The 12,325-nt window shown below is 46.0% G+C and overlaps 1 long non-coding RNA gene across 3 annotated transcripts in view; it reads right to left on the reverse strand.

Moving 5' to 3' along the window:
- Positions 1-12,325, reverse strand: part of LOC122466089 — a 171,556-nt gene that overhangs the window by 91,080 nt on the left and 68,151 nt on the right. For all 3 annotated transcript variants that reach the window (XR_006291332.1, XR_006291330.1, XR_006291331.1), the window contains exon 2: positions 2,314-2,510. This is a non-coding gene — a long non-coding RNA (uncharacterized LOC122466089). The remainder of the gene's footprint in view (positions 1-2,313; positions 2,511-12,325) is intronic.

The following is a 12,325-nucleotide window of genomic DNA, read 5'->3' on the forward strand; positions in this document are numbered from 1 at the left end:
TTATCAGCAAGAGGAAAAAAAAAAAAAAACTTTTAGTGATAATCAAGATGGCCCATTTATACAGTTGACAAGAAGGTGTGAGGATACTTAACATGGGGAATAGATTCAATATATGTAATGACCCAGCCACTCCCAGTCTCTATTCAAACCCAAGTTAATGATATCTAGTTTGCATATTAATTCAAGCTCAGCAGTTTCTCGCTGGAGTCTGTTTTTGAAGACTTTCGGTTGCAGAACAAGGAATTAGAATAGGTTTATGCTGATGGTGGCTCTGAGTATGAAATGGCACAACATGGAGATTAATCATTTGCACTCTAAGGTCCTGCTGTGCCGCTGTAACAGATGGGGTAGAGCAGTAATTGAATCAGAGAGAATGAGAGGTTTCAGAGTAGCAGCCGTGTTAGTCTGTATTTGCAAAAAGAAAAGGAGTACTTGTGGCACCTTAGAGACTAGAAATTTGAGCATAAGCTTTCGTGAGCTACAGCTCAATGCATCCGATGAAGTGAGCTGTAGCTCACGAAAGCTTATGCTCAAATAAATTGGTTAGTCTCTAAGGTGCCACAAGTCCTCCTTTTCTTTTTAGAGAGCATGAGGAAACTCTTAGCAGAAGACAGCAGAAATGATAATCTTTTAACATCTTTTTGGGGAGGAAGGGGGCAAGACTACTCACACAGCAGGCTTTGTTACAGTTAAATTCTAGTTGTATTCTGTATATTGGTAGCTCACGAAAGCTCATGCTCTAATAAATTTGTTGTCTCTAAGGTGCCATAAGTACTCCTGTTCTTTTTGCGGATACAGACTAACTCGACTGCGACTCTGAAACAAATGATATACCAGACATTTTCCTCTAGGACACTGACTGGTGGTGCTTTGACTTGTTAGTACTGTTAAGAATGCTCATTTCTGAGATGATGGTGCCAGTACATGCGCAAACTATTACCCGTGAATCTTGAATAAATCATGCTACTCACCGGTAAATGAGTCACTGTGATGGAAATTTCCCCTAAGTATACAGCCAGTGAATATAAAACAAAGAACAGAATCAGTTGTTTGACTAAACAATTAGAGCATATTCTATTTTCTAATATACTTCTATGATCACTATAGCGTATAAGGTATAAATACAGGGGTGCATTCGGTCACATCCTGATCATCGTATTTGAGCACCTCATAATTTGTTCATTTATTTATCCTAACATGCATGAGGTAAGTGGTATTATCCCCATTTTACAATGGAGGCACAGGGAGATTACAGATAAATTTTTCTGAAGCGCCCGAAGCCCAGCTTATTTAAGCAGTGCTCCACACAGCACTGCAACACCTCAGTGACTTAGGCATTTAAAATCAATTTTGAAAGGCTTTTGATACTTTTGAAAAGTTTACCCCAAGTGACTTGTTCAAGGTGACACAGGAAGTCTGTGATGAATTAAGAACTTGTACCTGGGACTCTCAAATCCCAGGTTGGAGTACTATCCCTTGGACCATCCTTCCTTTTCAAAATCTTCTAAATAGAAGTAACTAGATACAGTATACACTGGTCTAGTGGTGATCTAGGAGTCAGGAATCTGAGGCTCTATTCATAGTCTGGCCACTAAACTGATGTGTGATTTTGGGTGTCACAAAACTGACTCTATATGCCCAGTGGTACAATTGCTGTGAGATGCAATTGATTATAAAGTGACTTGGGACTCAGTTGAAAGCCACTAGATGAGAGCAAAGCAACATTACCATTCTACAAACAATTTAAACCAAGACAAAAAACTAAAAAAGCAAACTCCTGCATTTAAAATAAATAAAAAATTGACTTGTGGTACCCCTATTTGAAAAATATGCATAACAATTTTATCCCCACACTTAGTATCCCACAGTATTTACAGCAACAGTGCTTTGAGTTACACAAATGCAGAGATCAAATGGACCCTAACCAAAAAACCCTCTAGCCAGTGAAGAATCAATGGACTAACAGCCTCCAGCACAGTGCAGAACTAACTTGGTTGGCCGGCCAGCCAGCCATAGAAAATGTTTTGAAGTTCTGTTAACTACGGTTTCTACAGTGTCATCTGTGGAACAGTTCTATTCTGCTGAAACACAAGTTGTGACAGTCCCGTAATTTATGCAGAGTAAATCTTCTGTCTGTAGATCTATCCATCGGATAAGATTCTCTGTGAAGGGAACTTTAGGCTTTTGCTTTTGATTCACTATACATATGAATATGCTATTTCTGCTAGGAAACTGGACAGAGGCAGAATATGGCAATGCAGAAAGAAAGATTGCAATCAAGAATGTGAAAGGGTGTAGCAGTGCAAGACTCACCACAGTGGCGCCTCCTGCTGGCCATTCTGGAATTGGCTCAAGTCCTGCCACATGGTGCCCTCCTCCATTGATGTCTTGTTCACTGTTACTCCCGCTTTGCTGTCTCCACCACTCTGTGACCCACATCACTCCTGAGACCACGGCGTCCTCTTCTGGGCACAGACCTCTGGGTGTGCCCCACTCCGCTGTCTTCCCACCTTTTGGGGGAACCAGCAGTCAATAGTCCAACCACTCACCTTGGTGGCCTGCTGCAGTCACCAGTCTAGTCCCTTGCTCCAGGGGAAAACTGCAGTTTGTGTTGGCCACTGCCAGTGCTGTCCCTAGCCATTTGGGTGCCCTATGCATCCCCCTGCGGGGGTATGGGGGGTCCCAGACCTCCTCCCCCACCCAAGGCTGGGAGTCAGGAGCTGTGGGGGGGGCCACTTTTGTGGGCCCCACAGGCCCAGAGGATTAGTGGGGGGCCAGGAGCAGCCCGCTCTGCTTCCCTCGCCCCAGGCCCAGCCGTGTAGCTCGGGAGGAAGGGATCCCCAAGCACTCACTGTCAGCGACAAGAAGTGGAGCAGCCCAGCCCCAGCCTGCTCTACTCTGCCAGCTCCCAGCCGTGGTGCTCCACTTCCCGCCGCTGGTGAGGTGGGGGGGGAGATCCTTTCCCCAACCCGAGCACCATGGCAGGGGCTGGGGCCACGTTGCTCTGCTTCCCGCTGCTGGTAAAGGGAGGGGGGCGTGTGTCCTTTCCCCAACCTCTCCACACTCACTGGCAACGGGAAGCTGAGTGACACAGCTGGGAGCTGGCAGAGTGGAGTGAGCTGGGGCCAGGTTGCTCTGCTTCCCACCGCTGCTGGTGAGTGGGGAGTCGCTGGGGGAAGAAGTGGAATGGGACAGGCCGGGGGTGGAGCGAGTTGTCTGGGGCCCCACACCCGCCCTAGGGACGGCCCTGCCCCTTGCGGTGGGAGCAGCCCGCGGGGAGGCCGCCTGGGGGATAGGGCTGGCCACTGGAGCTGGTGCTGCCATGTATGCAGCTGCCTAGGGCACCATGAAATTTGAGGCAATTTGATGCCCCAAATTTCATGGTGCCCTACGCAGCTGCATATGCTTAAGGACAGCTCTGTCCACTGCCCTCAAGGCAAGTGGGGGCAGCCATAGCACCTTATCTGCCCTTCCTCCAGGGCCTCAGTCTGGCAGCAGCCAGCCATCCAGAAGCTCCTTTTGCTCTGCTACCATGCCCAGCACTGCTCTAGCCATGGTGCTTGTAGGCAACCATCCTTCTCCCTAGCATGCCAGGGAGAGATGGCTTCTCAACAGAACAGAGGCAATTTGTATATGTCCCCTGCTGGCCCTGATTGGCTCACTAAGCGAGCCATCCTCTAATTGGAGGGTTCTGCACAGGCTCCCTTTGGCCTGTTTTAACCTTTCTTCCCTTCCCCACTACAAAAGAAAAAAAGAAAGGCTTCCTACAGAACACAGCTGGAGGCCTTTCCACACCTTCCTACACTATCAGCAGCACAAATGTATTTCATCTACAAAACACCAGGGAGAAATCGCTGAAGAGGAATGTTGGCATGCAGTATTTCTAGCTTCCCAGGTGCACTGCAAGATGAACAGAGTTTATCCTAGCCCCTCAAGAGTCTTTGCACATGGGACCAGGCCTTTGCACAGGTGAAATTTCCATGCTATTCAGTCTCATGAAACATTTAATTAGTGATGCAAGATAAGCTCCGTCAGGCACTGTGGATGTAGTAGTGGCTGAATGGAATCATGGGAGCCAAGCATAGAAGTGTAGAAAGCCTCTTTTGACTGAGATTCTCATCTAACAAAGCCAGTAAGGGGCTAGAATCCATTTTAGGCTGAGAGAGATTCCCCAAACTCAGTCTGAAGGAGGAATAGGGGGGTCTATAGATGGAAGAACCAGGCCTGGGAGTCCTAAAATCATGGAATTAAGAGCCCTAGGCCAGGGCTTGGCTGGGATAGGTTAGCTCCTAAAGAACAAGGCTCTGGTAACTAAGTTCTAAGAAAATAAATACTTAGTGAATTAGAAAGTTTTTACTGTCGCTGTGTATAATTGTTGAAGTGTTGTTTCTCTCTTACTTTATGGTTTGGCTATTACTTTTGAAAAACAATTATTCTGATTGTTTAGCTCACAATTTTGCATGGCTTGCAAAGCAAATACCCATGGTCTTCTCTTGGCATGAGGATTATGAGCTCAATCCAACGTCCACGGATGCCACTGAAGTCTTCCCTTTGACTTTAGTGGGCACTGGATCGGGCACTATCTCAATGTTTGTGGTGCACGCAGAGGCTGCACTGATGAGCACTAAAGAAAAGTTTATAAATATATACACAGGTTACCTGCTGGATGGTGTGTCTGTAGTCTCTAAAAGTATAAAGAAGGCAAAAGCCAAGTCCAGATGAAACACTAAATATATAAAAGAAGTCATGGAGAGAACACTCAGCCCCAAGACTATTATCTATTTTTAAAAAGGTTAAATTGGTGTCAGCATTTTTAGTTTAAACAGCAAGCATAGGGGGAAGCTTCATAAGCGCCATTCTCTCTCTAGCAGTGGGAGGATGAGGGGAGACCCAGGTAACACTCTCATTCCAGTGCCAGATCCATGGGTGAGGGACAAGAGTTCAAATACCACCATCCACAGCAGGCAAAGCTGGAGCCCAGTCAAGGGAAGACAGACTTCAGCGTTTAAAACAGCAATAAAGCAGCCCGAGGCCTGCCCAGAGCTGGCATATTATGACGGAGATGTGACCGTGTTGTTCTGAAAGGCTGTGTGAAGTATCAGAGGTACAGATATAACTACTCCTGCTGGCTGTAGGAGGGTTCACAGGGAGATCTGGAGAGAATATTAGAACTAGGCAGAAGTATTGCAAAGTTTTACTACAAGAATTACCACCTTTTTGCCCTTCAGGCTACTTTATGCTTTTTAAATTTCCCTTTTCCACAAAAATGTGGAGAAAATGGGTAGTTACACTTCAATGTAGAGATGTCTCAGTGATGATTTTGAAGTTGCACCCTGTGACCCAAGGCACCCTGTATTCACACCCTACTGTAATAAGTGTACAAAATACACTTTAGCTTTCATAGGATACCCCAACGCCATGGTGGTTATTAATAGCATGTAAAATGTATGTATTAGGTTGTGAATTCCCTCCGTATGTTGTTACTAGAACATGTTTAAAACAAGGCAATCTAGCCTAGGTAAAAGGGATAAACAAGTCTGTCCTAGAAAAAGGAATGTGGGTTTACCTCAAATGTACTTAACAGTAAACAAAGCTATTTAGCTAAACCAGCAGGAGTTATCCTGTCTCTGAACGCTGGGAGTAGGTAGAAAAAGAGAGAGAGAATTAACAAAAATAACTACATGACCCCAGGAGGGGGACCAAAGCCTGAGCCTGCCCAAGCCCCATTGCTCTGGAGGGAGCCCAAAGCCAAATCCTGATCCCCACCACCTCGGGTGGGGTGGGGAGAGGAGGGCGTCAAAGCTCAAGAGCTTCAAACCCCAAGCAGGGGGCCTGTAACCTGAGTCCCACTGCCCAGGGCTGAAGCCCTCAGGCTTCAGCTTCTGCCTTGCAGGGTCAGGCTCAGGCTCCAGCCCCAGACTCAGCAAGTCTAAACCAGCCCTGGTGACCCCATTAAAACAGGATGGTAACTCACTTTAGAGTCTCAACCCACTGTTGGAGAACTGCTGACTTAACCCATGCTCTGTGTTAGTAAACTTGTTTTATTTTCATTATTAACCAATTCAGTGCAGTGTTTGAAGTAAAGGGTATCCCAGTTAAAATTAATAAGCTGTGATGTACTGACTAAGAGCAGTGAACTCAATATCTTGTAAAAAGAAAAGGAGTACTTGTAGCACCTTAGAGACTAACAAATTTGAGCAAAAGATTTCATGAGCTACAGCTCACTTCAACGGATGAAAGCTCACGAAAGCTTATGCTCAAATAAATTGGTTAGTCTCTAAGGTGCCACAAGTACTCCTTTTCTTTTTGCGAATACAGACTAACACGGCTGCTACTCTGAAACCTGTCAATATCTTGTGTGAATTCACAGTGGTGGTGCTGTGCATTGCAGAGAAACATCTGAGGCGCTTCAGAGCCAGAGTTAGATTGTTATCTGCCAAGCAAGATTTGGACTGAGAGAGCTTTGAAGAGTTTGCTCGCAAACAGACTGGTGTGACACGGAGCTGACAGTCTAATCACCAGCCAAACTCATTCTTGCCAAGGCAGAGATGTAAGAATGGCTCACAGCTCTGGGTTTCCCCAGCAGTGTGTCAAACACTCATAACAAACAAATTAAACAAAACCACACACACACCCCAACCCACCCACCAAAAAGGGATTAGAATCCCATTATGCCAGGCACAGTACAAACATATGCTCAGACCCAAAGATTTTACAATCTATTTACAAATTATGACAGGTTTCAGAGTAACAGCTGTGTTAGTCTGTATTCGCAAAAAGAAAAAGGAGTACTTGTGGCACCTTAGAGCTGTAGCTCACGAAAGCTTATGGTCAAATAAATTGGTTAGTCTCTAAGGTGCCACAAGTACTCCTTTTCTTTTTACAAATTATGTGCGTGTAGAGCCTCTTGAAATATTGTGAGCAAGAACAGACATCCCTTTTCCTTTTATATGTTATAGTCAAGAAGAATGGGTGGGGGAAAGACATGAAATAAGGGAAAGGGATGCTTTTTAAAAAAAATATACTGTGGTAGCTGCTGCTGTTGAGTCCCTTCCCCCTTGCCAAACTTTGTCCACGTATACACAGCAAGCTTCACAGAATGAGACAAGTTACATTGTATTTTGTTTTGATGTTATGAAGTTTATTTCATTCTAGAGAGTCTGACAAATGACAATTTGATTGCCAACAATTCTGCAGACAGCAGCAAGGGCTCTGCAATGCCACCCTTTGTGGGCAGTTTATTAATGTTATATTTTAGTTTTATATATAAGCATTTAACTGCTGCAGTGCTCCTTAAAAATCAATAGGCTAAGGACATTAATACAAGTGTTTGAAGATAAGTGTGCCAAATTCATTCCTAATGTAAATTCATTTGATTCAATAGTTACTCCAGAAATGAATTTGGCCCAACGCATTGATTCCCCGCCCCCCCGTCAACTATAAGACAACCAGGCTACTTTAAAAAAGTAAAGCTTCATTGTGAAGAAAAACCAGATCTCTTAAAATAAAAAGCTTGCAGATTGATAAATTAGTTATTTGAAAGTACAGCCTGGTAGCGCGTGCGCACGCGCACACACACGCGTACGTTTTAGTCAATGTTTAATCAAACATGGCAGTGTAGGGACTTATCAGAAAGTAACTGGTTTCAGAGTAGCAGCCCTATTAGTCATCTGCAAAAAGAACAGGAGGACTTGTGGCACCTTAGAGACTAACAAATTTATTAGAGCATAAGCTTTTGTGGGCAGAGAAGTGTATCTTCTTACTGTATGTTCCATTCTATGCATCCGATGAAGTGAGCTGTAGCCCAAGAAAGCTTATGCTCTAATAAATTTGTTAGTCTAAGGTGCCACAAGTCCCCCTGTTCTTTTTGCAGAAAGTAACTGTAAAGTTACAGTTCCTTTTCTAAAAAAAAGTGAAGAAAACTTTGCTATAGGAGGGATGACTATCAGAAACAATCAGATGTACTGTGCATACACACCTCCAGCGGCTTCTTATAGACGCTACAATGACCTTGGGATTTTTACAAGTGCAGATAAAATTAGTTTCACCACATTTTTTGTTGCAAGGGACAGACTGCATGTGCATATAGTATCCATGTCATGAGCTTCAGGAAAGCAGAAATCAGGATCCCATGCTTGAAACAATTAGAACTAGATGGAAAAAAGTACACAGGAATAATAGAGCAGGGGCAGCTAGCTACTCAATAGCATTGAGGCTAGCTTTCCACTACAAGCTTGATTTTCAAATCACGATGACACCTTCCCCTAAAAACAGGTTCCTCCTGACATTTCACATGCCACATCTCAGTGAAGGCTGTATCAGAAAAGTAGCTTTTTTTTTTTTTAAACACACACTTTATTGAGCTTCAAATGAGGAAGGATGATCTTGTGGTTAAGGCATGGAACTAGCGCTCAGGTGATCTGGATTCAATTCTCACCTCAGCAACGAGCTTCTTGTGATGGCTTGAATGAGTCACTTTGCTAAACTGGGAGTTAAGTACTTAAAATGCCTGCAGGGGGTAAGTTCTAGTTTGATAGGACCTCAAAATCTGTCAGCACAGGGCTTCCCTCCTGCAGACTTTACATGCTAACGTATTCCAATCTTGTGATGGGTTTCAGAGTAACAGCTGTGTTAGTCTGTATTCGTAAAAAGAAAAGGAGTACTTGTGGCACCTTAGAGACTAACCAGTTTATTTGAGCATGAGCTTTCGTGAGCTACAGCTCACTTCATCGGATGCATAGCGTATCGTGGAAACTGCAGAAGACATTATATACACACACAGAGACCATGAAACAAAACTTCCTCCCACCCCACTCTCCTGCTGGTAACAGCTTATCTAAAGTGATCATCAAGTAGGGCCATTTCCAGCACAAATCCAGGTTCTCACCCTTCTCCCCCCCCCCCCCACACACACATACAAACTCACTCTCCTGCTGGTAATAGCCCATCCCTCTTTGAAACCTCTCTTTATAATGCGCATGATAATCAAGGTGGGTCATTTCCAGCACTAATCCAGGTTCTCTCACCCCCCCCCCCACACCCCCCTCCAAAAACCACACACACAAACTCACTCTCCTGCTGGCAATAGCTCATCTTACAATGTGCACAGCAATCAAGGTGGGCCATTTCCAGCATAAATCCAAGTTTAACCAGAACGTCTTGGGGGGGGGGGGGGGGGTTTGTAGGAAAAAAACAAGGGGAGATAGGCTACCTTGCATAATGACTTAGCCACTCCCAGTCTCTATTCAAGCCCAAATTAATAGTATCCAATTTGCAAATGAATTCCAATTCAGCAGTTTCTCGCTGGAGTCTGGATTTGAAGTTTTTTTGCTTTAAGATAGCGACCCTCATATCTGTGATTGCGTGACCAGAGAGATTGAAGTGTTCTCCGACTGGTTTATGAATGTTATAATTCTTAACATCTGATTTGTGTCCATTTATTCTTTTACGTAGAGACTGTCCAGTTTGACCAATGTACATGGCAGAGGGGCATTGCTGGCACAAGATGGCATATATCACATTGGTGGATGTGCAGGTGAACGAGCCTCTGATAGTGTGGTTGATGTTGTTAGGCCCTGTGATGGTGTCCCCTGAATAGATATGTGGGCACAGTTGGCAACGGGCTTTGTTGCAAGGATAGGTTCCTGGGTTAGTGGTTCTGTTGTGTGGTATGTGGTTGTTGGCGAGTATTCGCTTCAGGTTGGGGGGCTGTCTGTAGGCAAGGACTGGCCTTTCTCCCAAGATTTGTGAGAGTGTTGGGTCATCCTTCAGGATAGGTTGTAGATCCTTAATAATGCGTTGGAGGGGTTTTAGTTGGGGGCTGAAGGTGACGGCTAGTGGCGTTCTGTTATTTTCTTTGTTAGGCCTGTCCTGTAGTAGGTGACTTCTGGGAACTCTTCTGGCTCTATCAATCTGTTTCTTCACTTCCGCAGGTGGGTATTGTAGTTGTAAGAATGCTTGATAGAGATCTTGTAGGTGTTTGTCTCTGTCTGAGGGGTTGGAGCAAATGCGGTTGTATCGCAGAGCTTCGCTGTAGACGATGGATCGTGTGGTGTGGTCAGGGTGAAAGCTGGAGGCATGTAGGTAGGAATAGCGGTCAGTAGGTTTCCGGTATAGGGTGGTGTTGATGTGACCATCGTTTATTAGCACTGTAGTGTCCAGGAAGTGGATCTCTTGTGTGGACTGGTCCAGGCTGAGGTTGATGGTGGGATGGAAATTGTTGAAATCATGGTGGAATTCCTCAAGGGCTTCTTTTCCATGGGTCCAGATGATGAAGATGTCATCAATATAGCGCAAGTAAAGTAGGGGCGTTAGGGGACGAGAGCTGAGGAAGCGTTGTTCTAAATCAGCCATAAAAATGTTGGCATACTGTGGGGCCATGCGGGTACCCATAGCAGTGCCGCTGATCTGAAGGTATACATTGTCCCCAAATGTAAAATAGTTATGGGTAAGGACAAAGTCACAAAGTTCAGCCACCAGGTTAGCCGTGACATTATCGGGGATAGTGTTCTTGATGGCTTGTAGTCCATCTTTGTGTGGAATGTTGGTGTAGAGGGCTTCTACATCCATAGTGGCCAGGATGGTGTTATCAGGAAGATCACCAATGGATTGTAGTTTCCTCAGGAAGTCAGTGGTGTCTCGAAGGTAGCTGGGAGTGCTGGTAGCGTAGGGCCTGAGGAGTGAGTCTACATAGCCGGACAATCCTGCTGTCAGGGTGCCAATGCCTGAGATGATGGGGCGCCCAGGATTTCCAGGTTTATGGATCTTGGGTAGTAGATAGAATATCCCAGGTCGGGGTTCCAGGGGTGTGTCTGTGCGGATTTGATCTTGTGCTTTTTCAGGAAGTTTCTTGAGCAAATGCTGTAGATGCTTTTGGTAACTCTCAGTGGGATCAGAGGGTAATGGCTTGTAGAAAGTGGTGTTGGAGAGCTGCCGAGCAGCCTCTTGTTCATATTCCGACCTATTCATGATGACAACAGCACCTCCTTTGTCAGCCTTTTTGATTATGATGTCAGAGTTGTTTCTGAGGCTGTGGATGGCATTCTGTTCTGCACGGCTGAGGTTATGGGGCAAGTGATGCTGCTTTTCCACAATTTCAGCCCGTGCACGTTGGCGGAAGCACTCTATGTAGAAGTCCAGTCTGCTGTTTCGACCTTCAGGAGGAGTCCACCTAGAATCCTTCTTTTTGTAATGTTGGTAGGCAGGCCTCTGTGGATCATTATGTTGTTCAGAGGTATTTTGGAAATATTCCTTGAGTCGGAGACGTCGAAAATAGGATTCTAGGTCACCACAGAACTGTATCATGTTCGAGGGGGTGGAGGGGCAGAAGGAGAGACCCCGAGATAGGACAGCTGCTTCTGCTGGGCTGAGTGGCTGGATTTTACTAAAACTAGACAAGCCATTTACAACGCACACTTTACTTCTCTACAAAAGAAAAAGGACACTAAACTTTCTAAACTACTACAGGCTACAAGGGGCCACAGCAATGGTTCCCTCAACCCACCCAGCAATATTGTTAACCTATCCAACTATACTCTCAGCCCAGCAGAAGCAGTGACTCCGTTTGGTATATCTTGAACAGAGATATTATCAGTCTCCTGTGCAATGCTGGAGAGCAACTAGGAGTGATTCTTTCAGCACCAGTATATGAGGCTACCGAGAAAGGGTGGAGGATTGAACACACATGTATTCTTACTCCAGTCTGCAGTTGAAAGGAGCATGCCATTCGTGAGGAGTATTTGATGTGGAGATCTTAAGTAATCATCCCCTATGAGCAGGCCCGCTGACAGCGATTCCGGGCTTGGGCACAACAGTCAGTGGGCCCCCACCCACGCACAAGCTGCATGGATGTGGTCCGCCTGACTTTGGGTGGTGCTGTGCCTGGACTGGCTGGTGCCCAGCAAGCTGCTGGCTGCACAGCCGGTGCCCAACGAGCTGCTGGCTGCACTCTTCCAGCACAGCAAGGCCTTGCACATGCATGCCCGGTAGGGTTGCCAACTAATCGCGCAAACCTAAAAACCCTTTCCCTGCCCCACCCCCTCCCTGAAACCACACTCCTGTCCAACCCCTTCTGAGGCCCCACCTCCTGCTCACTCCATCCCCCCCTCCGTTGCTTGCTCTCACCCACCCTCATTCACTTTCACCAGGCTGGGACAGGGGTGCAGGAGGGGCTGCAGGCTCGGGCAGGGGGTTGGAGTCAGGATGTCAGCGCTTACCTTGGGAGGCTCCTGAAAGCAACCAGCCCATCCCTCTGGCAGCGGCTCATAGGCAGGGGCAATGGGGGAGGGGTCTCCACGCGCTGCTGCCCACAGGCACCGCCCCCTGC

Source organism: Chelonia mydas, chromosome 5 (genome assembly GCF_015237465.2).
Source record: "Chelonia mydas isolate rCheMyd1 chromosome 5, rCheMyd1.pri.v2, whole genome shotgun sequence".
Classification (NCBI taxonomy): Eukaryota; Metazoa; Chordata; order Testudines; family Cheloniidae; genus Chelonia; species Chelonia mydas.